The sequence below is a fragment of the Sus scrofa genome, chromosome Y (assembly GCF_054392235.1).
Source record: "Sus scrofa isolate SSC_HxYL_T2T_F1_AM1 chromosome Y, Sscrofa_HxYL_maternal_Yorkshire_Landrace_v2.0, whole genome shotgun sequence".
NCBI lineage: Eukaryota > Metazoa > Chordata > Mammalia > Artiodactyla > Suidae > Sus > Sus scrofa.
This window is the reverse complement of record NC_139402.1, coordinates 8,289,683-8,316,250: the sequence shown is the minus strand read 5'-3', so window position 1 is coordinate 8,316,250 and position 26,568 is coordinate 8,289,683. Positions and strand designations below refer to the sequence as shown.

The following is a 26,568-nucleotide window of genomic DNA, read 5'->3' as shown; positions in this document are numbered from 1 at the left end:
TTCTTTGGAATTTGATTTTTAAATTCTTTTCTTTCTTTCTATTTCTTTCTTTCTTTCTTTCTTTCTTTTTTTTTAGGGCCACACCTGCAGCATACAGAAGTTCCCTGGCTAGGGGTTGAATCGGAGCTACAGCTGCCAGCCTACACCACAGCCACCAGAATCCGTCACAGCTATAGCAATGTGGGACGCAAGCTGCATCTGCAACCTACACCACAGCTCACGGCAACGCCGGATCCCCGACCCTCTGAGCAAAGCCAGGTATCAAACTAGCATCCTCATGGATATAGACACATGCGTTTCTGCAGCATCACAACAAGAACTCTTTCTTTCCTTCCTTCCTTCCTCCTTCCTTCCTTCCTTTTCCTTTTTCTTTCTCTCTCTCTCTCTCTCTCTCTCTCTCTCTCTCTCTCTCTCTCTCACTCTCTCTCTCTCTTTTTTTGTCTTTTTAGGGCCACACCTGCAGCATATGGAAGTTCCCAGGCTAGGGGTCGATTCAGAGCTGTAGCTGCTGGCCTACACCACAGCCACAGCAACACAGAATCTGAGCCACATCTGTGACCTACACATCTCAGCAACAATGGATCCCCGACCCACTGAGCAAGGCCAGGGATCGAACCTGCCTCCTCATGGATACTAGTTGGATTCATTTCTGCTGTGCCACAACAGGAACTCCAGTTTGGTGGTTCTCCAGTCTTCAAATTGGCAACAACAGCATGATGGCCCGGAAGCCTGGGAGACGTGGGGGCCCTGAGCTCCACCCCAGCCCAGCTGAAAAGGAGGCTGGGAACGGGGCGGGTAATGTGTCCTCGCAGGTTCTCCAGGTCATGAGGTGTTCTAAGTTCTGAGCAACAAGGTCATGAGCTCTCAACGTCACTGTGCAGACTTCCGCTGGTGTAAGAGGCAGGCTCCATCCTGATTCAGCAGGCTGCGTGAGGGCGCCAGAAATCTGAGTCTGCAGAAGAGCTTCAGCTGCTTCTCCCGCAGGTCACGGGGGCAGCATGGGCAAGGTCACAGTCCCTCACTCTGAGGCATCAGCATCTATGAGAAATCCCGCCACGTCCCAGCGTGCCTTAAGGAAGGGGATTCAGTGGGGAACAGGGGAAACTCCAAAGCCAAGGGTAGTGAGAGAAGAGAAGCCACGGCCTCCATCCACACATCATCCTGCACAGAGGTACCTGGAGGCCTGTGTTACCGGATGCAGTGGGTCTGGGCTCCGCTCACCATCACCTGCCTGCGGTCCTCTGGGAGACACGCAGTGAAGCGACAGGCAGACTCCTGCTGTCAGCTGGGCAGAACTGGGCACCAGCCTCCTGCCACGGATGGGGTCCCCTTGGGTGCTCATAGCCTCTCCTGTCATGAGGGGCTGAGTTTGTGCACAGCGCCCCCACCACATGCACACTGGGCAAAGCAAAGGGGGGAGAAGCCCCTTGACGCAAGTGCCCGCAGTCTGTGCAACCCAGAGGGAGCAGTGAGGGCCATGGGAAAGCTCAGCCCACTGCACCCCAAGTGTCCACAGACCGTGCTCAGAGCAGTGCCCCCTACAAGCTCTGACCTTCTGGATGTCCTTCATACGTGGCTTTTCCCACCTCCTGTCCTGGAGGAAAATAATCACGCAGGTGCCTTGCCTGTGAGATTGCATTTCCTTCCCAACCCTGAACACAGGCTCCCTCCCTCGAAGGGAAATGCACGAGCCACGGGGGGCGTGGGAATTAACTCGAGGCGGGAGGAGGGTGGGGAGCCTTCACCGTCTCTCTACACATCAAATCCACACCTTAACCCTTTCACCATCCTACAACTTTGTCAACCATACCTCAAAAATACTGAAAAAAAGAAGCACCTCACGGGTTAGGCTAGAAGCACCCATCAAAGAGCTGGTCTTACAGGCGCAGGGAGTATGCTATGCATGAAATCCACAGAGTCTGTACCTGCGACGGAAACCGCTGAACCGGCTGAGCCGGGGAGATGCAAACCCAGCCTAGACACAGGAAGCAGTGGGATGGTGGATCCACACTTCCAAGACAGAGCCAGGCCCTCGGACCTCAGGGGGTCAGGATGGGGGTGGACATGAGGTCAGTGGGTGGACATCGATGTGAAAAGGCAAGTGATCCCACAAAGCCACCCAGTGCCTGACTCCCAGGCTGCCTGACTCCCAGGCTGCTTCGCAGAGGGTGGCTGTGAGACAGCCTGGTACAGTGAGTTAGTTCCACACTGAGAAAGGGTTGAAAAGAGACGGTAAAGGTAGGGCCACCACCCAGCTCGCCTCGTGGAACCTCGGGACTGTAACTGCTCAGGCCTCTACTGCCCTCGGTCAGTCGGAAGGGCAGGGAGGTCCTACCTGCATCTGAATCCGAGCACCTGGAGTCTGCAGATGCGAGCATTCTTCCACACTTGACATGGACATGCTACTCTTGCCTTTGGAGTGGATACGCAATGAGATCCTGCTGTGTAGCCCTGGAGACTGTATCTGGTCACTTGCAATGGAGCATGGTAATACGAGAAAAAAGAATGTATATATGTATGTGTGACCGGGTCACCTTGCTGAACAGTAGAAAACTAACAGAACACTGCAAACCAGCTATAATGGAAAAGAAATGAAAATCATTTAAAATAAAAAAAAAAAAAAAGAAACTCAAGCTGGTAACCATATTCCAACTTGGGTCTTTCCAAAAGGACAGACTCCAAGGTTTTTAGGCATAATATTTAGGCCCTAAATCCTTGAGGTGCTGCAGAGTGGGCCTCGTGCCAAGAGGGTCACTCTTCCAGCTGAGAATGGCTGTCAAAGGGGGTCTCGGGACTCCCTCAGGACCACATGGGGTCCAGGCCTTGCTTCCAGGCACCAGTTCCTGGCATCTTCACCCAGAGACCTGCAACTCAGCAACGTTCAGGATGACTCAACAAAACTTCGGGCTTACCAGTTTTGTAATAATAATAATAATAATAATAATAATAATAATAATAATAATAAAAGCAATGATACAATAATAATGATGATAAATGAAGCCCAGAAAGCCAAGGCATTATCTTACAATGTGGGATGCCATTTATCTATTTATTGTCTTTTTAGGGCCACACCTGCGGCATATGGAGGTTCCCAGGCAAGGGGTTGAAGTGGAGCTGCAGCTGCAGGCCTACACCACAGTCACGGCAACTCAGGATGCAAGCTGCACCTGCAACCTCTACCACAGCTCATGGCCACGCCAGATCCTTAGCCCAGTGAGCGGATCCAGAAATTAATCCTTGTCCCCATGGATACTAGTAGGGTTCACTACCACGGACTCATGCCAGGAACTCCCTGGATGGCTTTTAAAAATGCATACATTAAAAATAAGACTCTGATGTTCAACAGCAAAAGCTCAAACAATATGTACATAGTTTTGTAATCACATACATGATTTAACACCTCCTCAAGATCAGGCACATGTTCGTGGAGGAATACATGCCATCTGCTTTGTATATACATTACATACATATTACATACATATAATAAGGGATTAAGGTCATGTTTGTTGCTACACCAGGGAAAAAACATTTTTTAAACATTAAGTCAAGAAGCCTAGTATGAAACATACAACCAAAGGCCAGGGCAAAACCAAGCCCAGGGCACAGTCGGCCTTTTATATTGTAGGACAGTGCCCCCTGCAGGAATAACTCATGTCCTTTATTTCAGAGTAAAGGTTTTCAGCAGTCTATAAAGTTTTTGTGTTAGATTTGGTCACTTAAGAAAGTAACAGAGAGGTGAGAAGTCCGTTAGGATATTTTTTTCCCCTACTTTTGGCTACAACGTGGCACATGGAAGCTCCTGGGCCAGGGATCGAATCCAAGCTGCAGCAACAACCTACACCACAGCAGCAGCAATGCCAGATGCTTAACCCACTGCGCTGGGCCAGGGGTCGAACCTGCAATGCCACTGAGACAAGCCACATCACTAACCCACTGCACCACAGCGGGAACTCCTGTTAGGATATTTCTTAGCAAAATCATACTGTGTTGGCAGCACTAATTCAGATCACACACGATGTGCAAAAATAAGCCTTTAGTTTCGTGAGAAGAAAATATTAAAACCACATTTGAAAAATTTCCACAAAGAGAAGCTGTGTGCCAACCACACAAAATAAACAGACATAAATCGCCTTGAAAGCAATAAAAAATGCAAACTACCGTTCAGCAATGCATATCGTTTCTCTTCACTGCACAGTGAGGAAATGAATCCGACAGTCAGAAAATGTATTAAATTATACCACAGTGTATTTGTGCATATTTGTTCTTGCTTTCAAGTAACATTCTATCTAAATTCATAGGTTTACCTAAGAGCTATCCCTACATTATTTTATTTATGATAGATAAAATAATTCCACAGATCTCGTCTGCATTTCTGTTAAGTGCTGAACGGGGTGGGAAATAAGAGAACAAATTGATAATAAAAAAGTAGATAACCATCCACAATATTTCTCCTTAGAACTCGTTTCAGAGAGCATAGCTGCTGCCAGCTGAGTCCTCTGGGAGCGAAACTGAATTGGATCCAGGAGGAGGACACGGTCAACTGAAATATTTAAAAATGCACAATGTGAGAGCTGAGGGCGTCAGTTTTGGTTGGTTGGTTGGTTGGTTGGTTTTTGTGTTTGTTTTTTGTTTTCCTTTTAAGGGCCGCACCTGTAGCATATGGAACTTCCCAGGTCAGGGGTTGAATCGGAGCTGCAGTGGCCAGCCTGCACCACAGCCACAGCAACACGGCATCCGAGCCTCATCTGTGACCCACGCTGGATCCTTAACCCACTGAGCCAGGCCAGAGATTGAACCCACATCCGCATGGATACTAGTCGGGTTTGTTACCGCTGAGCCACGACGGGAATTCCGAGCTCCGGTGTTATTTGCAGGACTACAGCCCGACAACAGCCTCTTGGTGGTGGTTGCGGGAGGTACTGCTGGGGAGCAGCAGGGAGGGACACGCCTGTGTACATGGGTTGGGCCGAGGGCTATGTGCAGTCGGGCACGCATCTCAGGAGAGGGTGGCTGCGAGGCATAAGGAACAGCCATCTCTGGAATGCTTTTCACACCCTTCTATGGATGGGGAGATGCAAGAATCCAGATTCACAATTTCTTTCTGACATTTCTCTTCCTCCGAGGGGCTGGCTCCTGGTTTTCATCCTGAATTCCTTCCAGGGTGCCCTGCCAGTCCACAACCACAGCAGCTGATGACGTGACCCCTGCAGAACAGGATGGTGAGCGACAGTCCTTGTTTTACAGCCCTGGCTACCCGCGGGAGCTCCTGAGCAGACGTGCCTGTTAGAGCCGCCCTGGGTCAGATCCACAGCCTGGGCTGGCTGTCCTGGGAGGGGGTCTGCCCAGGAAAGACGTGCCCTTGAGCAGAGGCATGCACTGCAGCTCTAAAGGAGCTCCCTCCTCACCAGGGGGCTCCAGGACCTTCCTGGAGGGGGCGTCTGGGTGCTTTGCTCTGAGTCCCCTCAATCCACCTGTTCCCCATCCCTGTTCAGGGACCAGGTCTGTCTCCTCTATATCCCCACTTCTTCTCCTGGGAAATTCAGTCCAGACAGGTCAGTGGGACAGACGGCAGAGCTGCAGCTCACGCTAGACAGCCCGGCTCGGCTGCTCTCTCTGCTGGCTGGCTAGCTTCCCTGATGGACCAACACAGGTCCTCATCACTGAGGGCTCACAGCCCAGACACTTCATGCTTCTGCTGCACCTCCTTGTCGGGGTGAAAATAAGGACGGAGTAAACAGCCCTCCTATCTCCTCTCACGATGAAGGTCTCCTATCATTGCCTATCAGACACAAAGACCCTGAAGTGCCTGGGCGCAGCAGTGGCTAACAGGTGAAGCGGATTCTTTCTTGTCCCCTGGCAAATGTGCCTTGACTCTGGGACCCAGCACCTGTGGTCCTGAGAGGCTGCAAGCTACAAGGGCAGGAAGCATGAAGTACCCCAGTGGGTCAGGAGGGGAGCAGGGACCTTCTGGCTTTCATGCCCTGGTCTCAGGACCTGAGTAACGTTCTCATCAGAGCCACGGTACCATAGCCGGTCTCTGAACGTGCCCACCACACCCTGAAGCCAGCAGCACATCCTCAGAGGCAGCGCCACAGTGGCCGAGCTTGTCAGGCGTTAATTTACCTTGTCCTCTGACTCCTCGTATTGTCCCGTCTCTCTCTACTATGGGGTCAGGTTTTAGCTTCTTATTCCTGAGTCTGCTGATGCTCAGATTCCTGCCTGGACCCTGTTTTCCATTTTGCTCACAGAATCAGGACCACTGCAGAGTGTTGGGCAGTCTGGCAGAGCCCGACACCAGGGGGCGCACTTTATAAAGGATTTGTCTACGTGTGAACGGCTGGTGCAGTTTTTTTCAGGACACAGCACAAGGCCATCTCTGCTGACTTAAAAGAGCATCTCTAGATGGACAGGGCGTTTGGGGTTAGCAATGAAAAGTATTGCATCTGGGGTGGATCAGCAATGAGATCCTGCTGTACAGCACAGGGAACTATATCTAGTCACTTAGGATGAAACACGATGGAGGATAATGTGAGAAAAAGACTGTATGTGTGTATACGTATATATGACTGGGTCAGTTTGCTATACAGCAGAAATTGACAGAACACTGCAAAGAAACTGGAATAGAAAAAATTCGGGAGTTCCCGTCATGGCTCAGTGGTTAACGAATCCGACTAGGAACCATGAGGTTGCGGGTTCGATCCCTGGCCTTGCATAGTGGGTTAAGGATCCGGCGTTGCCGTGAGCTGTGGTGTAGGTCGCAGACGCGGCTCAGATCCCGCATGGCTGTGGCTCTGGTGTAGGTTGGCGGCTACAGCTCTGATTGGACCCCTAGCCTAGGAATCTCCATATGCCGTGGGAGTAGCCCAAGAAATGGCAAAAAGACAAAAAAAGAAAGAAAAATAAAAAAGAAAAATCTTATAAATATATAAAAATAAATTAAATAAAAAGAGCGTCTCTACGCCCAGCACAGTGGCTCCAGGATGCTTTTTTATATGGAGGGGCTGGTGTCTGGAGAGAAAGACATGGACGTCACCAGTGATTTTCATCAGGGCAAATGGTTATCTAATACGTGGCTATTGGAAATGCTATACAATTTATAAATCATTCATCTACAAGTAAAGCAACACCATCACCTATAACTACCATTATCTGTGTGGCCTCATAAACCATCAATCGACCATCCGCGTGAGAAAAAGGTTTTCTGAAGGCCCATTCTGTGAGAGTGATGGGCATATTGTTTAGACAGAAAAGACGGGAAGCCGGCTCTCTTTAGGTTTTACAGTGTCCATTTCCTAGGCTTTTTCTCTCGGATGGTTTATAAGGGTCATAAACCCTTTGAGAAATGTGCAGTATGGAGGTGCTTTCCCCGAGAGAAATGCAACTCTGGACACGCACGTGTCGTTTTCAGGTGTGAGGGCCTCCGCAAAGACCATCCACAGCCTGGGAAGATGCCGTGTGTTTCAGAATTTGGTGGCCGGGGTGAATGAGAACATTGAATTTGGGTTCAAAAGCCTTGGTGGAGATCCTGGCTCTCCCACTTAGTAATGGCATGGCCGTGAGCAAGCCAACACTCTCGGGGGCATCTTGTCAGCTGTGGCATGAACGTAGTAAGTTCATGTACTTCTACTTTATACAGTGTTTATGGGCATCACACGAGAAGACAAAGAGGAAAACTCCTGCACAAAACTGGGGGCTCGCTTTTTTTAAAAAGTTATCTTAATAATGCTGTTGTTTCTAAGATTTTCTACAAATACTTGCCTTCCTCCAATCTCTTCTATGCTTATGGACCGGACCAATCAATCCACAAGACAGTGACACCTTTCTCATAAGTCGAGGGAAGGATTTATCTTTGCAATTTCCCCTCATTAAACTTGGTTTAAAAATCCTAAAAAGATCCACACTGTATTTAGGCACCTGAGTGCCTAGAAATACAGGAAACTGGATTGCCTATGGCTCGATGGGCTATTTCAGGGCTTTGTATATCTAAAAGAATGAAGCATGAACGGCAACACTGCAGGCGAAAACCCAAGATCTCTGTAATTCGAGCCTTTGGTAGGATAAGAGATGCCGACCTTTGGCAAAATGCAGCTTCCTCTGGTATCCACAGCTCCACTGCGTTAACCGATGAACCAGCCAGCTATACTGCATATTCTTTGGACAGACACTAGGTTCAAGGTAGCACCACAAACTCTTGAGGGTTCACAGAAGTATGACACAGAGCCGGCGGCCCCCACGTACTTTACAATAAGCCCCTTTCCGGAGATGCCCTGTGCACAGTCCCTCACGGCAAAGACCGTGTAGGACGGGGAGCAATGAGCTGTGCTGGGAAGGAGGGGACAGCCAGAGCATGCAGCACGCACACCACACACACACACACACACACACACACACACGCGCGTGCTGGCAGGCCCACAGGAAGCTTCTAGCAGCTGGGACAGAGAGTGGAGCTACAAATGGGAAGGAAGACTTAGTGGGAAAAAACTGGGTCATTCATGACATAGAGAACCAGAGCTGGGATGGAGAAGGAACGACCAAAAGTGGGGTGCGAAGGGAGGGCTCTTAAGCAATTGCCTTTTTGACTGCTTTAATTACCATTGTGGCCCTAAACTTTTAGCAGAAAAGCAAAGCTGTGTAGGTGTGGGTTTTTTCGTTTGTTTGGTTGGTTGGTTATATATATTTTTAAATTTTTTTATTGAGGTGTAGTTGCTGTACTATATTATATAAGGTTCAGGTGTACAACTTAAGGATTCGCCGTTTTTAAAGGCTACGGTCCATTTATAGTTATTACAAAATCCTGGCTCTCTTCCCTGTGCGGTGCAGTATATTCTTGCAGCTCATTTCATACATAGTAGTTTGCATTGTGCTGTGTTTTCGACAGTGGGAAAGGCTCTCATTCTGCAGAGGACTGAGGTGAGTCGGCCCTGAGGGTGTCCGCTCAGGCCATCGCTAATCTACCACAATATAACTCTGACACCTCTGATTTTCCTTCTCCCAGCTCTACGGGAATAAGACGTCCTCGCAGGCCTGGTCCACCGGACCTCTGGGAAGAGGATTAATGAAACAGCATCTGTAGGAGTTTAGAGATCTTCGCAAAAATACAAGCCGTGGGGGAGGGAGCGAGAAGGAGCGAGTGATGGAGAGAAAGGAAGAGAAAGACAGAGAGATGTTTCACGTTAATTCCAGGACTCTGGAGGAAGTCACGTCAGCCATCACTGCCTCCTCACCGGTCACCTGTTTGCCAAAGCGCACTCTGCTGAGAAAGGTAATCTGGACACAAGGCCCCAAGGCTGCATTTGATGGGATTTGAGATACGGTGGGAGACTCTAGGCTCAGTGCCCCCTGAAGTCTCACGCCCTGAAGCCGTTCTTCTGATGCCCATGGGAGATTTCTATCATGATAGGGAAAGTGACCTATGTGTACCCAAGACTGCTGAGCTCCCAGGAACCCCGACTGTACGTTACGCATCACTGTCAACCACGGCTTCCAGCGAGAGTCACGCGCAAAGGTCAGGGACAGCAGGCCCGCCTTTCGTGGAAATTCTCTGGGGCACCGGAACTTGGCGGAAGGGGTGGAGACAGGGTCCTGACACGGCTAATGGGAAGGCGGGTTCGAGGCTTGGGATTTTCTTTCTCTTTATCTTAAGCAAAGAGGCTTGAACTTAATCAAAGAGGTTAAGAAGAACTCAGAAAGGAACACTTGGCCTATTAAATCGAGGCCACAGCCAATTTCAGATAGGGAATTATCTCATTTCAGTGTAAGGAGAGGCTCTCCGTCACATGCCCAGTCGAGCACCTACATGCGTCACACGGGAAAGGACATGGGCAAAAAGTCCCTGTATTCAGCCGTCTCGTCACGGAGTTTCTAACGGGTGGTGTGCACGCCGCCGTCCCCAAAGACGCCAGCAATCGTGGTTCATCCCTTCTCAGATGCAAACAGGTTTTTACCAGCTCAGAGCTTTGCTAACCTCGAGAAGAGTTCTGAAAAGTATAAATGTGTTACTTACAGGGAAGACACCCAGGATGGATTCCAACATCCATAACAAGAGTGTTGGTAAAAGGCAACGAGAAACTGAACATAAATTTCTTTTCCCTTGCTGTAAACAGAAAGCAAGCCCAGAATACCTTCTATAAAAACAGACCTTCTCCTTAAGAGGCAGTGTCATGAATCCCATTTTCTTACTGATAAAACACTGCTTCCAGTCATAGTTTGGGGGACATAAATATTTGATCATTTGCAATCACCTTAGTCCTGGGCCCTGAAGTTGAAACAAATCATCATTTAGAAAATGGCATCTTGGACAAAGGCAACATGATAGTAAGTGAGGTTGTTTAAAGTTTTATTTTATTGTTTCTTTTTATGACTGTACCTGCAGCATATGGAAATTCCTGGGTGAGGGGTCGAATCGGAGCTGCAGCTGCAAGTCCCCTCCACAGCCACAGCCACAAAAGATCTGAGCTGCATCTGCAACCTGCACCACAGCCTAGGGCCACGCGGATCCTTAACCCACTGAGCGAGGCCAGGGATCGAACCTCCTCGCAGAGATAACGCCAGGTCCTTAACCCACTGAGCCAGGACAGGTACTCCCAGTAGTGAGGTTTTCGAAATCTCCATAAATTCTTTTGTAAAAGTAGAAACGGCAACTGAAAACAAAACGGACACTGTGCTGATTTCCTATTGCAGTTGTATCAACCGAACACAGACACTCTGGCTTATTAAAACAACACAATTTTATCATCCTATAGTTCTGGGGATCACAAGTCTGAAAAGATCTCAAGGTCCCCAAATCAAAGTGTCAGCAAGACTGCATTTCTTTTCTGGAGATGCTAGGAGAGGTTCGTTTTTTCCAATCTCTCTGATCATTCCGTTAGACTATAGCTTTGTCATTTAGGGGTTGGTTTTCCCAGCCAATCAGGGTGCCTTTCCAAAGTGGCGATTTGAATTATCCTTATTCCAAGAAAATATTCTTGAATCATAATTTTTGGTCAGCAGAATGGAATTAATACTAAAAAATCATTAAAATAAAATAAAAACTAAATAAAAACTAAAATAAAAACTAAATAAATTAAAATTTAAAAATTTAAAATAAAAATATATAAAATATACAATATTTAATAAAATACATATTAAAATATAAATAAAATATAATAAAAATAAAAATAATAAAATAAAAAAGTAAATAAAAACTAAATAAAAAGCTAAAAGAAAGTTGGATTAGGAGTTCCTGTTGTGGCTCATCAGTAACACACCTGACTAGTATCCATGAGGATGTGGGTTTGATCTCTGGCCCCACTCAATGGGATAAGGATCCGGTGTTGCCGTGAACTGTGGTGTAGGTCACAGACACAGCTCAGATCCGGTGTTGCTATGGTGCAGGCTGGCAGCTACAGCTCCAATTTGACCCCTAGCATGGGAACTGACATATGCTGTAGGTACAGCCCTAAAAAGACCAAAAAAAAAAAAAGATTAATAAATAATAATAATCAACCATCTACAGGTGGCTACATCAGGTTCAACTCCAAGAAGGCCCCTCTGACGGGAGATGACTTGGTGGCCCTCACGTGTCAGGAGCAAGGAAGCCCTGAAGGTCAAATGTCTTAGGCTGGAGGCTCAAGGAGACAAGGTCCTTGGAATGACCTTCATCTCACCTGTGCTACCTTCACTTGCATCTTAAGCATGGAGACGTCCTTATTCTACGGCTACACAATGTACTGGATCATCATTCTTGACACCAGAACGTCAGCAAGGGGGGAGCTTCACAACCTAAGAACACCAGCCCAGGGCACCTGCACAGATAGACGTCCCGCCTGAGCTGAGCCAAAACAAGCCATGAGGGTGAGGAGGGCAGGGAGGATCCACGTCCCACTGCAGAGCTTTGTCTCCAGGTGAGCCTGCAGCACGGCCAGGCGGGCAAGCCTTCCAAGACCGTCGAGCTCTCCCCATGGCCAGGCCCGATGGCTGTGAGATGCCCCCTCCCCGTGTGTCTTCCTCACTCCCTTGTCAGGTGTCAGCCGTCTGCATGCTGGTGTCCAAGTAAAGACAGCAGGAAAAGAGCTGGGTGTGGCCCACCCCTTACAGCTCCCTCCCCACTAAGAGACCCATGCTTGCAGGTGTCTACGCCTCCGAAGACCTGGCGGGGCAGGGGGGTGCTACAAGTCTGGGGGAGTGAGGAAAGTGCTAAGAATAAGCAATCCTGGGAGCTCCTGTTGTGGTTAAGAGCTGAGGACTTAACCTCAGCTATCCATGAGGACACGGGTTCGATCCCTGGCCTCGCTCAGTGGGTTAAGGATCCAGAGTTGCAACAAGGTATGTGGGGCCCTCAGCAGTGATTTCCTCTCTTGAAGATGAAATAAACGGCAGCAGAATGGAATTAACACTAATTACTAGTAGTATTGAATGGAATACAATGGAATTTCAAATGGAGTAACAGAATGGAATGGGGTGTAGGTTGCAGTCGTGGTTTGGATTGGGCACTGCTATGTCTGCAGTGTAGGTCAGCAGCTGCAGCTCAGATGTGACCCCTAGCTTGGGAACTTCCATGTGCTGCAGGTGCAGCCCTAAAAAGACCAAGGGAAAAAAAAAAAAAAAAAAAGAGTAATCGGTCCCATCAATCTCTGTGTTCTCCTTGGATAGTGCACTTAGACCACGTGCTGTCCCCAGAGGAGCCTGGTCCCATGGGCAGGCAGGCAGGGGGCGAAGCTGGGCAGGGTATGCTCTCTGTGCATCTGGAGTTGACAGCGCCTCTCTGAGAGTCCGTGGAAAATCACTCCATCTCAGGCACCGCTCGCTGACTTAGGACACCAGAAGGGCATCTGGGGACAAGGGGCACCTTCTCGTGCCGGCTCCCGGGTCTACACGGCAGCCCTTTCTCTCTCCCACCCACGGGCCCGCGGGAGGATAAGCTCTCGCCGGGTGTCACCCTGCTGCTCCGTCTTGTTCTCGTGGCCGGAGACAGTGCTGGAGAGACCATCATCACCAGTGCAGTCTCCGCCAACCCCCTTCCAGTGCTGGCCACCCGATCCCAGTCACCGCCTCCTCCTCCCCCAGCTGGGCTCCGCGGGAGCCTCTGCACGCCCTTCATGAGGAGTCTCGGTGTACGTGCCATCCACGAGGTACTGAACTTGTCCCAGCACCCAGGACGTCTTTTAAGTGCTGCTCGGACATTCTCCAGCGGGTACTTTGCAGTCTGAGAAAACTGCCTTTACACAATCACACCGGAGTCCGTTTGCACAAAGCCCGTTGCCCTCGGTGCATCTTCCTGCACTGCAACGGTGGGTGGCTTGCACTCCGCTCCCTTTCACCCAAGACCCCCCTCCAACCCCCCACCCCCAGCCAGGCCCTGTTCCCGCTGCCCTGGCTCACCAGGCCTTTCCTACCCTCCTCCTCCCACTCTCTCTGCGAGGCCTCTGGCGTCGGCAGCCCCTTCCGTGTCTCTGTGGCTCCGGGTCTCCACACCCCTCTTCCTCAGAGGATCCCTCGTGAATCCCAGGGTAAGAGATGCCCACTCGCTCCCAGACCCTGCCCACCCCACGCCCCGGTGCCTTGGGGAACAAGCTCTCAGGCCTTAAAGCTGAAGCAGACAGAAGTCTGTCCTCACGTTCTCAACCAACTCACAGAGGGGTTTCTGGTTCCCGGTGGTGAGAGGATCACGGGCAGCTGAGAGGAAGAAGGGCTGCTGAGGACAGAAGAGGGCCTGTTGGGTCCATTAGGGCTGGGCAAAAATTGAGGACAGGGGAATCACTGGCCTACCCCGTTCTGGGGTTTTGGTCTCTGTTAACCCATAAAGTTGAAACAGTGAGATTTCCTTTTGGGTAACAACATTGTTCACCCCAACTTTCAAAATGTTTCCAGAAGAGCTAAGCAGTACTGGCACGATGCCCTCTTTCTTCAGCTCAACAACCAGCTGTCACCTGATGCCGGGGAGCCATAGAAAACGTCTATGCCAGTGATACCGGGTGAGTGAAGAGGGGTGATGGGCATGCTGCCTCATTCCATAGTCCATGTGCAAAACATATACTTCTACCGCACACCATTTAAGAAAATGTACAACAACGAATGGTCACTGGGCTTCCAAATACAGAATATTTAAACCAAACCCCTGCAGTAGATGGAATTTCTACCTCCACGTGTACCATGGTTTTCCAGAGATTTCAGCAAACTGACCAGCAACACAACATCCCTTTATAACTGTGTCCAAAAGAGCCACCAAATTACAAATTAATTTCTAAATAGACTGTTGGGATACAACCTCTTTATGAGCTGGTTTTTTTTTTTTAACATGCGTTTATGTGCAGGGTTTCTCCTGCAAAGGAGGAGGAGGGAAGGGGAAGAGGACAAGGGAAAGAGGAAGGGAAAGGAGAGGGGGAAGGAGAAGAGGAAGAAGAAAAAGCAGCAGCACACGTCATCCATCACTGTGCTGCATGGCCTTGAGGAGATGCTCAGGTAACTCGAGCTGTCTGTCTCCATAGCAACACCAGGAGCAGCATCCAGTGAGTAAGGATAACCACTCAGTGCATGCATGGCAGTCTTCCGGGCAGAAAGATATCCTTGTGAGGGCTGTTAATGCACTGAGTGCCTACACCCAGCTGAATGCTGAACACAGCCAACACGTCCTGTTTGGAATCATGATGTGCAAAGGCCCTTTCAGGAGGAGGCAGAAGAGAGGACTGAGATCTGCCTGAGCATCTGATGGATCTTGAGGACTGCACGTTCAAACCTAAAGTAAACCCAGCCCCTGCTGGCTCCCAACTGGATCAAGTGTCTCAAGGTTAAGGATGAAACCTGGGCTTCTAGGACTCAATCAAGTCAGGTGTGCTCCAAGAGGCCTTTGGGGACCAACCAGCTGGCCATCCCCTAGTGACACCTCGGCTTCCCAAAGAGCCCCTCTCCCTGTGTCCTCACGCAGCCGTCCCTCTCTGCGTGTCTGTGTCCTAACCTCTTCTCTTAAGGACATCAGTCAAGAGTTCACACTGAGGCTCAGTGGTAACAAACTCAACTAGTATCTGTGAGGACACAGGTTCAATCCCTGGCCTCGCTCAGTGGGTTAAGGGTCCGGAATTGCCATGAGCTCTGGTGTAGGTCGCAGATGCAGCTTAGATCCTGTGTTGCTGAGGGGATCCCATGCTGTCATGCAGGCTGGCTGCAGGTCTGATTCAACCCCTCGCCTGGGAGTTTCCATATGCCACACAAAGGATATTGGTCATAGTGGATTAGGGCTCAACCTAATGACTTCATTTTACCTGAATGACCTTCTTAAAGCCCTAACTCCACTTACAGTCACATCCTGAAATCCTAAGTGTCAGGACTTCAACATGTGAATGTTGAGGATGGGTGACACAGTTTGGCCCAGAACAGATTCTCAGGGGAAAAATAAATAAATAAATAAATAAATAAATAAATAAAATATATATATATATATATATATGCAATTCAAAAAACTATAATCACTGTATGTGCTGGTACAGTCATTTATCTCCATTTGATATGATACAAAATTAACAAAGCTCAACCCATGTCATTCTCAGAGGAGAGAATACTCCAACGTACATTCACATATCTCATTGACTGGAACACTGAAATCCTTGTCGGATTTCTTCCTGTCCTTCCGTGCAAGGCAGATGTGCACTGGGGGTTAGGAAAAATAGTGAAAGTTCCCTTACGCATTCTTCAATGTGTAAGGGAAGTGCCAAAACTGCAACAATATGAACTCCTGTCCCAAATATCATGTTTTTGGACAAATTAAATTGAGGTAGAAGCTATCTTTCAAGATCGTTTGCTCTTGAAAGTTCCAGAAAGCTCTTTCCACAAAGACTGTTTCTGACAAATCAATTTACCACCTGTTACCAGTGTCGGCTCATGTCAAGAAAGAGAATGATTGAGAAAGGAGGCAGGTCCGTTTACACACAGAACACTGACAGAGAACAACCAACATTAAAGATGCACTGATCCGTTAGAAAAAAGGGGAAGCTAAATATTCACTTTTCAAGGTATAAGAAATGCACATTGTATCAATGTGTATTACCAAAGAGCCTTGCTAAAGAATATATGAGCATTCGTGACCATGAAGGTGAGACGAACAATACAACATAATCCCATAGCAGAGGCTCAATGGACATATATATAATATATGCTCTATTTTATATATGTGTGTGTGTATGTATATATATGTATGTGTGTGTATAGTGTGTGTATACATATATATATACACATATAGTGTGTGTATATATACACACATTCTCTAATATATAATAAAGCATAACATCTTAATTCAACAAAGAATATTCAAGCACCTGTTATTTCCAAAGCAGTGAGGCTGGATTTTGACTGACCAGGGACAAAGGGGGTTAAGAAACAGACTATATTAGGAGTTCCCATCGGTGTAAAAAATCCAGCTAGTATCCATAACAATGCACGTTCAATCCCTGACCTTGCTCAGTGGGTTAAGGATCCAGCATTGCTGTGGCTGTGGTGTAGGGTGGAGGCTACAGCTCCAGTTCAAACCCTAGCCTGGCAACTTCCATAAGCCATGGGCGTGGTCCTAAAAAGCAACCAAGCCAACAAGCAAGGGAAAGAAATAGACTGTATTCTAAAAGAACTCCCAGTGTTGAGAGGAGCTGAACAATGAATTTTAATATTGAGGTGGTTTGGGGGAAATGCATGAAATACCCTCCTGTTTCTACAAGTCAGTTCCTAGAAAGGACTGCTTTCTCTCCTTCTCTTCCTCCTGCCCCAAATGTCACCTACTCTCCACCCCAAGCCTCTGCTGTGAGGTCACCTTGCCCCCTGCCACAGCACCATATGAAGTCACCACCAGGAGTCACTTTCTGTGCCCATCCCCCAGAGAGTCCCCACGACGAGCTGGGTCCCCTCCTCTGGGCTGACACGGGGCAGAGGCAGGCTCATGACAAGGGGGGATCCACCCTCCTCACCAGCAACGCCTGCGTTTCCACTCCGCCTGCGTTTCCACTCCGCCCCATGTCCCCTCTCCTCTGCTCACATAGGACAACCTCTAGGGCTGCTGGGTTCCAGAATTCCCACTGCAAGCAGGGCAAACGCTCCTGCCTTCGGCTTCCTACCTTGTCAACCTTCATGTAGTCCTTTCCCAGTGCAGGTAACTCCAAAGGAAAGTCAAAACCTTTTAAAAAGCTCTTTCATTGGCGACTCCTGTGCCTCAAGTTTCTGCCAGGAGAGAGCCTTCACTGAAGTCAGGCTTTGCAAAGGCAGTACCCAATGAGGACAAATCCTAGCCCAGCCCTGCTTTCTTTAGAGATAAAGAACACCTTTTTTTTTTTTTTTGTCTTTTTAGGGCTGCACCCGAGGCATATGGAGATTCCTAGGCTAGGGGTCTAATCGGAGCTGTTGCTGCCGGCTTATGCCACAGCCATAGCAACATGGGATCCGAGCCATATCTGAGACCTACACCACAGCTCACGGCAACACTGGATCCTTAACTCACTGAGCAAGGCCAGGGATCGAACCCGCAATCTCATGGTTCCTATCGGATTCACTTCCACTGAGCCACGATGGGAACTTCAAGAACATTTTTTAGGAGGTCCCCTCATGGCTCAGGGATAAGGAACCTGACTAGGATCCATGAGGTTGTGGGTTTGATCCCTGCCCTCACTCAGTGGGTTAAGGATCTGTCATGGCCTTGAACTACAGTGTACGTAGGTGGCAGATACAGCTCAGATCTGGTCTTGCTGTTGCTGTGGCTGTGGCGCAGGCCAGCAGCTGCAGTTCCTGGCCTGGAAATTCCCATATGCTGTAGGTGTGGCCCTAAATAGAAACAAATAAAATAAAAGAATATTTTTTAATAGTTGAAGAGAAGCAAAAGCAGATTTGGCAACATGAAAATTCTCTAAATTCCAGTCCTAAACACCGTTTTCCTGGCACATGGACAAACTCCCTGGTTTACGCATGATGTCTGCAGAAGCTTCTGCGCTACAATGCAGAGCTCAGTGGTTGCAAAGCCTAAAACATTTACTGTCTGACACGTTAGAGAAAAAGTCTGCTGATCCCTGCCTTAAGTCTTACCCTCTATTCTATTCTAGGATGGAAGTAAGACTTGACACACTGGTCCCCAGCCTCCCTTCTGATATGTAAATCTGGCTATAAATCCCTTCTCTCCCCATAAAGCCTGCCTCTCAAGACTGGCTGCTTCACCCGAGGTTCTCAGAAGAAGAGTGGGCTTTGGGAGCGGAGGTGAACAATGACCTAATTATGCTTCTTTCCATTCCTGCTTTCGAAGTCCTTACGGACATTTTAAAGAAGGGATGATGTGGTTGCCTGGAAGGTGGGAGGCGGTGCCCAAGGACAAGGAAGAGCCCAGGAATATTTTTCAAAAACCATCACCGTCAGTGCAAGTACAAATCACAGCGGGGCAGGCGGGGCAGACGGCAGCCTAACCAGGGAGGGGGTGGAGGAGAATGACGGAGAGGGAGGTGCATGACTGAGACCCTGAGGGATGGGGAGGATGTGGGGGAGCAAAGACAGGAAGAAAAAGCACCAAGACAACAATGCCAGCAACGGGGGCATTCAGGCCACGAGACTCATAGTATCTGGAGACAAGGAGATACTGGCAAGGAAGGAACACAGCGACCCCTGAAAAGGTAAGTGATTACAGCTGGCTCATGTCCTGAAGCAAATTAACCAATGTTGCAATGAATCGAAGATACATTCTGTCCATGTGCTGGGTGGGGTGCGGGCTGTGCCATACATCTTGCAACCAAGATGCTCAGATTTAATTGCCTGCGGGGAGAATGCACGAGGAACCAAGAACACACATTCGCGTTAATTATACCCTGGATCACGAAAACAAAGGGAAAACATAATTATATAAAGCGGACAATGGATACAGAGTTCAGGGAAAGGGGAATTTGAGCATTTTTACCGTCTCTTCCTACTTCATTTTCCCCCACAGGCTTCATATTCTGCTCTTTCCAAGTTAAATGCCCTGTGACTGCCTCTGGTCTCCAACAGTCTGCTGTATCTTGGCAGCCTGCTCTAATCCCTCATTAATCATCTTAGGCATTCCAGGAACACTGTTGAAATGAACATTCCACAATCTGCAATTCCTAATAAGAAACCTCAAAGGAACTAAAAACGAATCCAGGAGTTTCCGTCGTGGCACAGTGGAAACGAATCTGACTAGGAACCATGAGGTTGCGGGTTCGATCCCTGCCCTTGTTCAGTGGGTTAAGGATCCAGCGTTGCCGTGAGCTGTGGTGTAGGTCACAGATATGGCTCGGATCCCATGTTGCTGAGGCTGTGGTGGAGGCCGACAGCTGTAGCTCTGATTCAATCCCTAGCCTGGGAACCTCCATATGCTGAGGGTACAGCCCTAAAAAAAAAAAAAAAAAAAAAAAAAAAAAAAAAAAAAAAAAAATCTATACATGATCACAATTGTCAAGAGAGCAAAATAAAATAGGAGATCATGATGAGTCTAGTTGATCTTAATTTCTAGAGCAGATATGATCCTGAGCTACTGAGCTACATAAGTAACCCAACCCCGTCACAGAATTTCTGCGTAGAAAGACATGCAGTCTCACAGAACCCATCTGAGCACCATGACGGAAAGACGGGATTCAGTTTAGGAAAATACCAGTTCTTCCTTATTACATGATGACACACAAGGTTTGGACCTTTCCAATGGAGTGTGTTTAATAGCCAGGGCAAGGCAGAGACTGCAAACCCCGTACAGTGGGCGATGGCAGAGCACAGACTCCAGAGCACAGAATGGAGCCTTAAGAAGGGGATTTTTTTTTTTTGGAGTTCCCGTGGTGGCGCAGTGGTTAACGAATCCGACTAGGAACCATGAGGTTGCGGGTTCAATCCCTGCCCTTGCTCAGTGGGTTAATGATCCGGCGTTGCCGTGAGCTGTGGTGTAGGTTGCAGACGCGGCTCGGATCCTACGTTGCTGTGGCTCTGGTGTAGGCCAGTGGCTACAGCTCCGATTCGACCCCTAGCCTGGGAACCTCCATATGCCGCGGGAGCGGCCCAAGAAATAGCAAAAAGACAAAAAAAAAAAAAAAAAGGGGGGGATTTTTATTACTTGCTCCGTCTGGATGTCAGCTGATGGGGTTCAGGACACACGACTCCAAAGAGGGCACCTTGGCATGGTGAGGAGTGTGAGCTGAAGGACTCTGAGGAGCAGCAGGAGAACCCTCCCTGGAAGGTCAGCCCCTACCCTCGGAGGAAGGGGCGTCTTCCCTTGGAAGATGAGGCACAGAGGGGGATCGGAAGGCAGAGGCCTTGCTCAGTGCCCCCAGCTCACAACACTCAGCTCCCCTCTGCCCTCTCATCGCTTCCCACGCTTCCTCAAACCTGGTGTAGGAGTTCCCGTCGTGGCGCAGTGGTTAACGAATCTGACTAGGAACCATGAGGTTGCGGGTTCGGTCCCTGCCCTTGCTCAGTGGGTTAACAATCCGGCGTTGCTGTGAGCTGTGGTGTAGGTTGCAGACGCGGCTCGGATCCCGCGTTGCTGTGGCTCTGGCGTAGGCCGGTGGCTAAAGCTCCGATTCAACCTCTAGCCTGGGAATCTCCATATGCCGCGGGAGCGGCTCAAGAAATAGCAACAACAAAAAAAGACAAAAGACAAAAAAAAAAAAAAAAAAAAAAAAACCTGGTGTAAAAATACTCGGGTTCAACCATTTCTTCAGGCCCTCATCTCTGCGAAGGCTGCCTGTCACATAGAGCTTACACCACATAAATGTGTGTCCTTTTTCTTGTTACTCTGTCTTTTGTGAGAGGGCGCCCAGTCCGTAACTTAAAAGGACAGGAGAAAAGCTCTGCTGCTTCCCCGACACAGCACTTTACTGACTTTGAAAAGGATGGCAGCTCAAATACCTTCTGGTTTTAGAGCTTATGAAATGATTCCATTGGATTCTTTTTTTTTTTTTCCTTTTTCAGCTGCACCCGTGACATACAGAAGTTCCCGGGGCCAGGGATCGCATCTCAGCTGCAGCTGCGGCAATGCCAGGTCCTTAAGCCCCTGCACCATGGCAGGAACCCACTGCACCTCCATCAGATTCTTAAACACGGAATCCAATCTGCTGAGTGGCCACGATGCAAAAGAGCACGCCACGCACGTGCCTGGATTCCAAGAGGAAACAGCAGAAAGAGCGAGAAGAGCAGGCCGGGCCTCAGGAAGCTTCCATGCTCTTCATTCGTGGGCACCAATCCATGTGACAAGGGAATGCTGGTCACTTCTCTACACAATGTCCCCAGATCTGGGTTTAATTTAAGTGCAGTGTGCCCTTTAAAGGCTTTCTTCCGCTTTGGTCTAGGCGATTCTGTCCTCCCTCATTTATAATTGTCCCTGATAATTTGTTTTTGTTTTTTAAAAATATTTATGTATTTAATTTTTGGCTGCCCTACAGCATATGGAGATCCCAGGATCAGATCCTACACCACAGCTGCAGCAACGCCAGATCCTTTAACCCCCTGCACCGGGCCGGGGATGGAACCTACGTCCCGGTGCTGCATAGATGCCACCGGTCCTACTGCCACAGTAATTGCTTTTAAAGAAGAGAGTCACACAAAGCCATGAGATTTAATGCGATGTTTTTATTTCCATGCATTTCATATTTCAACCATCACCCACCTGCCTGGTATGGGAATAGCTCTTCAGTCGTCTCAAGCAAAGCCACCTCGAGTGTTTTTGCATTATCTGTCTCCCGACTGGCCCCCTTCACGTCACTCGTGTCCCACATCTAAGTCAGAGACCATGTAAGGCTACACAGTGCTAGTCTAACTTGGCCTTGCTAATTGACAGGCAATCCAATTTCACTCTGTGTAACACGGGCCTGGCATCTTGCTTGGTTGTTACGGGGCAAGGTCTCAAAAATCACATGTTCTCAGAGTGGCTTGACAAGGAATTCCAGTCATGAACAAACATCCTACGATCCTCCGACGCTGCACATGCACAGGATCTAACAACATTTTTTAGTTGGCAGGTTAACTGGTGATGGAATTATTAATTTTAGACTTCTAACCCCTCTCGGAAATTCATGACATCCCACTGACCTTTGCTGATTTTAGCTTGTATCGTGCACCCAGAAAAGACAATTCTAGTCTGCTGTGCACTGGAATAACAAAAAATTTTGGATCTAGAAATGCCGTAGTATACTGAAGTACAAAATACGTATCTCCTAAATCCTGGCATCTTCTTAAAGGCCGCCCTGTCTCATTCACCAGATTATCAATTAAAAAAAAATTAAATAAATACAAGTATGGCTAAAATTACACACAAGTATCACCTGGGCACTTTCATCAGTATGCATTTATGTCACGTGCTGTATGCAGCTTATTTCTTTCTTTCTTTTCCCATACTAACAATAAGAGCCATTTCTATATCCTCAATAACATTCCTGCCAGAACTTAGCCTCTGTCATCGGTGCCGAACAGAAATGCAGAGACAAGAGTTGTGGGCGAAGGAGGGAAAAAAATAGCTTTATTGCTTTGCCAGGCCAAGGAGGGTCACAGCAGGCTCATGCCTTAAAGACTGTGCCCCCCCCCCCCCCCAGGAGAGACTGGGAGGTGGTTCTATAGTTTTGGGAGTGAAAAATAGGGCTGCAGATAAGGATCAGCATAGAGGCAAGCTTGCATTGTTTTCAAAGTTGGTGTTCAGAGGTCTTCTTTCTGGAATAAAGAAGGCTTCATTAACATCTTTGACTCCTTGGGGGGTTTTCTTCTGTAGAAGAACTCAAAGATATTGTTATCCATATTCCGTGAGGAGGGACCAAGACCCTGCCCCCAAAGCTGCACCATTGTTTTTTTGTTTTTTTGGTTTTTTTTTTTCTTTTTTGGCTTTTTAGGGCTGACCCTGCAGCATATGGAAGCTCCCAGGCTCGGGGTTGAATTGGCGCTGCAGCTGCCGGCCTACGCCACAGCTGCAGCAACATCAGATTGAGCTGCATCTGCAACCTACACCACAGCTCATGGCAACGTCAGATGCTTAACCCACTGCGAGAGGCCAAGGTTCAAACCTGCATCCTCATGGATGCTAGTCAGCTTTGAGTCCACAGAGCCACGACGGGCGCTCCTGCACCACTGCGTCTTGAAGGCTCCTCCTCTCCAGTCTCTGCTTCCCCTCCCTTCCCTGACTTGCATCTGTGTAAACCTGCCCTTTGGAACTTAGGGGAGGTCATGGAGGCTGAGGCTTCCTTCCTAAAAACAAGCCATGGAGGACACAGCGAGGCTCGTGTGCCCAGGAGCCCCATAAGGCATCGGCTCAGTTACAAGATCGGGGGAAAAGCTCCAGCAGAAGGGGGTTTAAAGCCCTGATGGAGTTGGTGGAGGTGGATTCAGAAATGTACTTACTAGCAGTGGTGGAGTCATGGACGTGTTCAAGGCCTCGGCCTTGCTCCCACCTTTGATGCTCATGCACTTCAGGTGGTCCTAAGATAGGCATTACATTGTATCCGAAGCAGAGTTGCTTATCAGCTTTCAACGGGGCATTAGGGTAAGCAGTTACACTTCAATTGACAGCGTGTTACATTGTGATCATTAGACTGCTCTTGTCATTTTGCATAGCTTAAACTTAGTCCCCAGGAAATGTACCATTAGACACTGTAATCCTATACACACACACACACACACACACACACACACACACACACACACGCCCCGTGTCGTACTGACGACCTTTCAGAAGCTTTAGGTAACCATCCCTAACACGTTACGTCTTCACTTGCAAAGTGAAGGGAGAAAAGAGGTACAAGAAGAAGAGAAAGGACTGTATTTGGCATGTCCACTACCCACCTAACCTGTGAGGTATTTGACAGGCGCTCTCTCTCGTTAGCTCACATTTACGGCTCAAGCATTATGAAAAATAAAACACATCCATTCTGTCGCTGTGATTCCCACGTGGAGCACACTTTATCTTCCGAAACGGGCAGCCTGGCCTGGCTCCAGGGATGATTTCCAGTTGTGATTTGCAGAATACATGCTTTCTGGCTGATGGACAAGCTTGGAGATCAGCCAGCCAGCAAATCTGAAAACAAACCAAGAGCGGGGGCTTGCCAGTAACTTCTCGGAAGGCAAACATCCCAGCCCTGAGCTGAATTCCGACACGACAGGCTGAAGCAAAAGTTCTGCCAAAACTAGAGTCAGGCAGAGAATCATGCCACGGGATGGAAAACACAAAGGGATTGTTTCCGGGCAGAACGAATTCTAAGGTGGTCCAGGATGCATGGCCATGCTTTATGCTGCGTTGGAGACACAGTATTTTCAATCTGATGGATGTAAACTCCTGGCCAGGAGAATGGGTGTGATGCTCCAGCCATGTAGTCCTCTCTCAGGACGTCTGACGCCCCCACCGTGTTTCTGAGCACGTGCTGGCAACACAACACACTTTCTTACCCATCCTGTTTTGAGAAGACTGAATGGTTTAGGAAAGACATTCTCATTGAGATGATAGCTTTACTCTCTTTTGCCTTTCAGCTTTTTGGCTCAAGACACTAAGTCTACTCGTTGCTCTAAGGTTCCCCAGCAAACTAGGGTTTGACACCACATGGGATGGGTTCCCTCTGCACGTGGACCGTCCATCAGCCGAGCCTGGTGTCACGACAAGCTACCATCACGTCTTCCACACTGCCCACGTTTAGAACAGCAGGAGTTATAGGCTGGAGGAGCATAGGGGCCAATCAAAGAGGGCCAGGAAGCAGCGACGTCATCTTTCCTCTCTCCTGCCCACCTCAATCTCATCCTTGGTGGAGGGGCACAGGCCACGGAAGGCAGACCGCCCCAGCCCATCTCTCCCTGGGTCTTCAGTAACCCACTCTCTATCCGGGAAGAAAGACTCCCAGGCAGGGTGACTTTAGCGCCAAGTCATCCAGTCTGAGCTCCAAAGTGCTTTCATCAGGAGGGAAATGATGGCTTTGTGTTAACAGGAAATGGACCAGCGGCTGCTCAAAGACTCCCGTTGCCCTTCGGCAAAGACCCCTCTCCAGGCCTCCAGCAGATGCGCTTCCTTCATGAGAAGAGGGCCTTCTGCCTTCTAGAGGCCCCCTTCCCCAGAAATAGGGCCTTTCATCTCTTCCTGAGGTTTTCTTCCAAGAGCCCTTACCTGTCACCAGGATGGTGGATGAACCTGGAACACATCTGCCCTTCTAACAGGCTCACCGTGTGGCTAAAAGCTTCCTTCCTTGATTCGGAATCTGACCTCAGCAGCCACACCTGCCACTTTTGGGATGTGTCTCTTAAAGGTCCCTCCCTTACCCTCCTTCCCCACCCCAACTCTGCCCGCAGTCCCCCAGACATTTATCTGTTTGTTGCAACTGTTGGCTCTGTTTGAGACTTCCGGTCCTCTCCCCAGTGTCCTTACAGCCCCACATAAACCAGCTCCTACAAGTGAAATCAAGGTGGGTGGAGAAGGCAAAGCTTTGCCAAGCTTCATCAGAAACTTCCACTGCAGTCTCATTTTGAGCCCCATCAGAAAGGTGTGTGGTCTCTACGATATATGCAGTATTTTCTAGATATTCTGCACACCACAGACCTGCCCATGTTGCTTACCTAGTAACGTTCTAAAAAAGAATCCTTCCCTAAATATCATTTTGCGAGTTCCCAAAGAGGTGGCAAAATATTCAATGAGTCTTTAAGAAATAGCTCAGAAAGTTGGGATAAAATAAAAAAAGCCAACGGAATACTAATGTGACTGCAGTGTCTTTTTATTATTCAAGGACAAATGAGATCATTTTTAAAGAGTTCTAATCTCCATTATCTATTAAACCTATGAAAGCCTTAAACATTATTGTCTTGCTATCAAATGTAGGCAAAGAAATTACACTTCGTTTTACTACTGAAGGAATTAGAATTACTACTGGAGTAATAGAATTACTATTACTATTCATATTAATTTCTTATGAATAAAGTTCTAAAAGAAAAATGTATGTATATTGCTATTTAAAGCGAGGACTATTACTTTTATGACAGCTCTAAATTTGCACTGAGCTCTGCAGCTGGCTGCATTCTTTTACAGAAATTAGCTTTCCGCGAGGCTCTTTCAGCAACTCAATGGAAGAGTTACTCTTAGCAGCACTTCTTAATAGATCATTTCTCTGGAAGCCCATGACAATGAGCTGGCTGAGGATGAAGAGTTCAACGGTCCACCCAGAACCCAAACCCAAGACTTCTCCTTCAAAACCTCATTCCCTTTCACACAGTATTTTTAAATTAATTTATAAGAATTTCTCTTGTGCAAGATAATATGAAACTAAATTATATGTCATTGTAACTACTGTTTTGTAACTTCCCGGCTCATGAAAAGTCTATTAGAACTAACTAGAAAGCATGACAGCTAGTCCACTTACATCCTCACGTTAAAAGGACAATCATTTTAGGGACTTCCTGTTGTGTCTCAGCGGGTTGCAAACCCAACTAGGATCCATGAGGATGTGAGTTTGATCCCTGGCCTCGCTCAGTGGGTTAAGGATCTGGCATTGTCATGAGCTGTGGTGTAGGTCACAGACACGGCCTGGATGTGGGGTTGCCGTGGCCGGGGTGTAGACCAGAAGCGGCAGCTCCTATTCGACCCCTAGCTGGGGAACTTTCCATATGTCTCAGCTGCAGCCT

At 48.3% G+C, this 26,568-nt stretch overlaps 2 long non-coding RNA genes across 35 annotated transcripts in view; one reads left to right on the top strand and one right to left on the bottom strand.

Moving 5' to 3' along the window:
- The window catches only part of LOC102166211 (uncharacterized), a 544,835-nt gene that overhangs the window by 484,616 nt on the left and 33,651 nt on the right, over nucleotides 1-26,568 (bottom strand). Inside the window, exon 3 of one of the 34 annotated variants that reach the window (XR_014836115.1) lies at nucleotides 22,422-22,635. The exons of the other annotated variants lie outside the window; for them this stretch is intronic. This is a non-coding gene — a long non-coding RNA (uncharacterized LOC102166211). Of the gene's footprint in view, nucleotides 1-22,421; nucleotides 22,636-26,568 lie in introns of those variants that run through there. 34 annotated transcript variants of the gene reach the window in all.
- Nucleotides 18,428-25,882, top strand: LOC146394348 (uncharacterized). Its single transcript, XR_014836122.1, has 2 exons — nucleotides 18,428-18,605; nucleotides 24,439-25,882. It is a non-coding gene; the product is annotated as an uncharacterized LOC146394348 (long non-coding RNA).